The sequence below is a fragment of the Zootoca vivipara genome, chromosome 4 (assembly GCF_965207765.1).
Source record: "Zootoca vivipara chromosome 4, rZooViv2.hap1.1, whole genome shotgun sequence".
NCBI lineage: Eukaryota > Metazoa > Chordata > Lepidosauria > Squamata > Lacertidae > Zootoca > Zootoca vivipara.
In genome coordinates this window covers 88,434,534-88,440,533 of record NC_142587.1, presented here as the reverse complement: position 1 = coordinate 88,440,533, position 6,000 = coordinate 88,434,534, and positions in this window count along the sequence as shown.

The window sequence follows — 6,000 nt, the reverse complement described above, 5'->3', positions numbered from 1 at the left end:
GCCAATGTAGGTTCTCGGAAACGTCCTGGGAGCCATCAGTAGAGGACCCATCTTGGGAAGAAATGGGTCATCAATATAATAATAATAATAATTTATTATTTATACCCCGCCCATCTGGCCGGGTTCCCCCAGCCACTCTGGGCGGCTTCCAACAAAATATTAAAATACAGAAATCAAGCCTATTGCTTTCCCCACCTTCTGTCTAACTGAGATACTCACCATGTAAAGAGGAATGAGCTGGTTGCTCCAGCTCAGCCACATGGCTCTCATCAGCCATTCTTGAGTTCCTATACCAAAAATTTAGGAACTTTATAAAGTGATGAAACTAAGCTAAGTTTTTCTACCTGTGCATCTGAAGCATGTGAATCTGACCTTTGAAGAGTTGGTAAGTAAGCCCATTTTTAACTTACCAAATGTGTGCTCTTTTTCCTATGCTGGGAGAAGGAGGAAACTTTAGGAAGAAACTTTTCATTTTGGAACTCACTTAGAAGGGCACGTTTTAAAGGCCTAACAGCCTATATTTCCATGCATATTTTGTGACTTTAAATTTCTGCTGGGGTTCTCTCAACAAAGAATATTGTCCTAAACTTGAATCTTGGCCTCCAGGAATTCTCCTTTGCGAAATTCCTGAAAGCCACTAAAATGCTGCTAATTGCCTAAAGTGCTTTTTTTTAATGTGCAAAACACATTATGAGAAGTATATGATGCAGAAAGTGAATTGTCCTGTACGTTACGATGCAGTCTTGACAGAATTCTAATAATTACTAAACAGTCATTAGACATCCACAGAGGATTAAAAAGACAAAAAACAAAAGTGTTACCCTTCCCACGTGTATCCATTAGCACCGTAAGCCGAGCTGCAACTTTTACACCAAACGATCATTATTTATTATTACAAGAAGGGGCCTGTTGGGAAAAATATATATGTTGGATAAATTATCTTCAGTCGGGCCTGCAGTGTCTCCTACCAATGCTTGTCCACCCACCCCTTTAAAACAAAATGGTTCTCCATCAGTGCAAGAAGAGAGAGCTTGGTTTGAGGGCTACAGAGAAGGGCTTTAAGGAAGAGAGAACTCCAAAGATGGAGCAAAGAATTGCATCAGCCAGGGATGTCGAAACCGGCCCATCACACATTGTTATGTTTTAGCACTTCCCATCCCTGACCATTGTGCATAGAATCATAGAGTTGGAAGAGACCACAAGGGCCATCCAGTCCAACCCCCTGCCAAGCAGGAAACACCATCAAAGCATTCTTGACATATGCCTGTCAAGCCTCTGCTTAAAGACCTCCAAAGAAGGAGACTCCACCACACTCCTTGGTAGCAAATTCCACTGCCGAACAGCTCTTACTGTCAGGAAGTTCTTCCTAATGTTTAGGTGGAATCTTCTTTCTTGAAGTTTGAATCCATTGCTCCATGTCCGCTTCTCTGGAGCAGCAGAAAACAATCTTTCTCCCTCCTCCACATGACATCCTTTCATATATTTGAACATGGCTATCATATCACCCCTTAACCTTCTCTTCTCCAGGCTAAACAGACCCAGCTCCCTAAGCCGTTCCTCATAAGGCATCGTTTCCAGGCCTTTGACCATTTTGGTTGCCCTCTTCTGGACACGTTCCAGCTTATCAGTATCCTTCTTGAACTGTGGTGCCCAGAACTGGACACAGTGCTCCAGGTGAGGTCTGACCAGAGCAGAATACAGTGGTACTTTTACTTCCCTTGATCTAGATGCTATACTCCTATTGATGCAGCCCATAATTGCATTGGCTTTTTTAGCTGCTGCATCACACTGTTGACTCATGTCAAGTTTGTGGTCTACCAAGACTCCTAGATCCTTTTCACATGTACTGCTCTCAAGCCAAGGGTCACCCATCCTGTATTTGTGCCTTTCATTATTATTTTTTGCCCAAGTGTAGTACCTTACATTTCTCCTTGTTAAAATTCATCTTGTTTGCTTTGGCCCAGTTCTCTAATCTGTTAAGGTCATTTTGAAGTGTGATCCTGTCCTCTGGGGTATTAGCCACCCCTCCCAATTTGATGTCGTCTGCAAACTTGCTCAGGATGCCCTGAGCAATGACCGGGACTAAGGAAACCTCCCAAGGACTGCCATAGGTGATCCAGGAGAACTTTGCAGGCCAGGGGGCTGCGAGAGAGAATGGGCAGCATCCTTTACGGAAGCACAGGACAGAGCTGTCAAAACTCCCAATAGCCTCTAGCCGTCGGAAAGATATAGAGAGTTAATTTACCCTTGCGCTTTTCTTCCAGCGGAGAACTGGTTCCACGGACCTCCGTCGCATTAGAATTCTGGTAGGAACCTTCCCATTTCTCTGCATGTGTAGCAATTATCAAAGAGGTTCCTTTCCTGAAGGAAGAGGTTTCTTCAGCAATAACAACTAGCAGATTTGATGGCTGCCCCGCTTGCCAGGGTAAGTCTTGAGTTAGCAACGCCAGACAGAATGCCCCAGAATCGCAAGTGCTATTCCCCAAGCACGGTCATTAATACGCAGCCTGGAGGAGCATAAATAAATTCAACACAACTGAATCAAGTTGAAAGCAGATTACTTAAGTAAGGTACCAAAGCTCAGGGCTATGTTTCATGTCAATCACATGCATATCTCCTTCTGCCCAAGAACAGCAGCGAGAGAGGAGATATGATGGCCATCTTCAAATATCAAGGGCTGTCCCTTGGAAGAGGCAGCAAGCTTGTTTGCTCCAGAGGGTAGGACTCAAATCGATGGCTTCGATTTACAAGAATGGAGATTCCAACTACAAGAAAGGAGATTCCAGAAGAGGGCAACCAAAATGGTCAAAGGCCTGGAAACGATGCCTCATGAGGAACGACTTAGGGAGCTGGGTATGTTTAGCCTGGAGAAGAGAAGGTTAAGGGGTGATATGATAGCCATGTTCAAATATATGAAAGGATGTCATATGGAGGAGGGAGAAAGATTGTTTTCTGCTGCTCCAGAGAAGCGGACACGGAGCAATGGATTCAAACTTCAAGAAAGAAGATTCCACCTAAACATTAGGAAGAACTTCCTGACAGTAAGAGCTGTTCGGCAGTGGAATTTGCTGCCAAGGAGTGTGGTGGAGTCTCCTTCTTTGGATGTCTTAAAGCAGAGGCTTGACAGGCATATGTCAAGAATGCTTTGATGGTGTTTCCTGCTTGGCAGGGGGTTGGACTGGATGGCCCTTGTGGTCTTTTCCAACTCTATGATTCTATAAACATTGGGGAAAACTTTCCGAGTAGGAGCTGTTCCGACAGTGGACTCCCTCGGAAGGTGGTGGACTCTCCTTCCTTGGTTTTTAAGCAGAGGTTGGATGGCCATCTGCCATGGATGCTTTAGTTGAGATTCGCGCATCACAGAGGTTTGGACATGATGACCATTGGGGTCCCTTCCAACTGTATGATTCCATGATTCTATGAAGCATCCCGCTTCTACAATCTGCTGAAGGTAGAATTGTTGTGGCTGGCACCCGTCCACCACGAGAGAAAATGGAGTGCGCCTCCAGGGGTGAAGTCAAACTACTGCATTAGCAGCACTGAAGTGACTTCCCTAGGGCATAAGCCTAGGGCAGTGTGGATGGAGGTCCTGGGCTGCCCAGACAACAAGACCCCTCTCTTGGCCTCACTGATGTGGTCCAGAGGAAAGCAGAGCAATACATTTGGCACCAGCCAGTAGTGTAGGAAGGCAGGGCCGGGGACAGGGCACACCAGGCGACACGGAGGGCACCAGAGATAGTGTCCTTTCCAGCTATCTCCCCAATAAATCTGTCCCCAAAAATATCCCCCCCCCAAAGCTCCTTAGCCTTTTCTTCTCCCGAAGGTGTCCTGCAAGGTAGTGGAGGAAGGTAGAATTTGTGGTTTCATATGGCACTGCATAGTGTGCCATGTTCCCCATAACAACCCCACGGTTCCTGTACCTGGCAGAGAGGAGCCTAAATGGGTTTACTCGTGGTTCCTTTTTGGGTCAGCGAGAGGACTTCCTCCCCATGAAGTGGGTTTAAGAATGCAGCCATCACTCTACAAAGAGCTCCGCACTGAGAATATATGTAAACGTTTTGTTTATAAGGGGTTTTCAAATAGCAACCCCGAAAGCCAGGAGCAGCAATAAAATAAAGTAGGGTTTTTTTTGTTTTTTTTAAAGGAAGCACAGATCCTGTCGAAGTATATCGGTTCTGCGGAAAGCAAACTGATATACATCCTATATGGGGATTAGGGTTGGGGGAGAACTAAATCTTTGCAGGATTTAAATTTCCCTGTTATTTAATCGTGTGACTGGGAACTTAAGTTTTCTCTCTTCCCTCCCACCCATTACACTGGGCTTAGTTTGTTGTTGTTGTTGTTGTTTAGTCATGTCCAACTCTTCGTGACCCCATGGACCAGAGCACGCCAGGCACTCCTGTCTTCCACTGCCTCCCGCAGTTTGGTCAGACTCATGTTTGTAGCTTCGAGAACACTGTCCAACCATCTCGTCCTCTGTCATCCCCTTCTCCTTGTGCCCTCCATCTTTCCCAACATCAGTCTTTTCCAGGGAGTCTTCTCTTCTCATGAGGTGGCCAAAGTATTGGAGCCTCAGCTTCAGGATCTGTCCTACCAGTGAGCACCCAGGGCTGATTTCCTTCAGAATGGATAGGTTTGATCTTCTTGCAGTCCATGGGACTCTCAAGAGTCTCCTCCAGCACCAAAATTCAAAAGCATCCATTCTTCGGCGACCAGCCTTCTTTATGGTCCAGCTCTCACTTCCATACATCACTACTGGGAAAGTGCTAGTAAAACGACATTAGCAACCAAGTACCAGTGTTATCTAGAGCAGGGGTAAAGAATCTTTGACATGTCCCCCGGTGTCTCCCATCATTCCTGACCATTGGGGATGAGGGGAATTGGAGAAACCAAGAGTTCTCCACCACTGACCTAGAGATTTCTCAGCTTCACCTCTTCTCCAGTCACCCTTGAGCCATTTCTTCCTAGCATTTGATTCTCAACTGTGCTTTTTTGGGGGGGGAGGGGGTGAAAGAGCTTGAAATAGCAAGGTTCTCTTGGGGGAGGCAAGCCATTCAGCATGATCCACCTCGGAGGTCAAATATCCTGATACCTTAGTAATGTGTCCAACTTTAAACAAACAGGAATCCCTTGAGTCTTCTGGCAGTTTCAAATTGCTGTAGCTGTGGGTTTTTTTTAAAAGCAGCTCTCATTTGAAAGAGCTAGGTATTCTCACCATTGTAAAGAGATTTGCCCGGAGCTTCCTGTTCCCCTTTATTTTCTTCTGACTCAAAACAATAATAGTTAAAAAGAAAAAGAAAAGAAAAACTTATTTGCAAGGGTTCCATTAAAGTCATTGCCCTTTATAAACATTTTGCACCAAGATGGGATTAATGCTAAAAAAAACTTTTGCTGCTAATAAAATCACAGCTATAAATGGATTTGTGGGGAAGGGAGGGCTGACAGAATATATGCAAAATGGTTTTATCAGGTAATGGGCACCTTTGGTGGCTTATCACATGATGGGGTTGGAAGAATTAGCACAGTGTGATTTTTCTTCTGCTAAAAGGATTCTAATAAATCATTCCATTCTGTTGCCGCCTCTTCACGCCCAGAAACAGTTTGAAATCCTATTGCCGAAACACTTTAAAAAGTTTTCAACCAGAATAATGTATACAATTTTCTTTTTCTTTTTTTTAAAAAGGAGTATTAAGAGAAAGACCTACAACCAGCAAATTTGTAAGCCGACGTCTTTTATCACTTGCTGTTACTATTTTTCTATACAGCAGGTGCGAGCGAACTTTTGGCCCTCCAGATGTTGCCGAACTACAACTCTCATCAGACCCAGCATTTATGGGAACTATAGTTCAGCAACATCTGAAGAGCAAAACCTTCCCCCACATTCACACCTGCCATATAGCTTTACTGTATCTCTCATTTGATTCTGAGACCCTACCTGCCCGCAGACTGTCTCGCCAGAGTGGTGCATGCTCTGGTTATCTCCCGCTTAGATTACTCCAA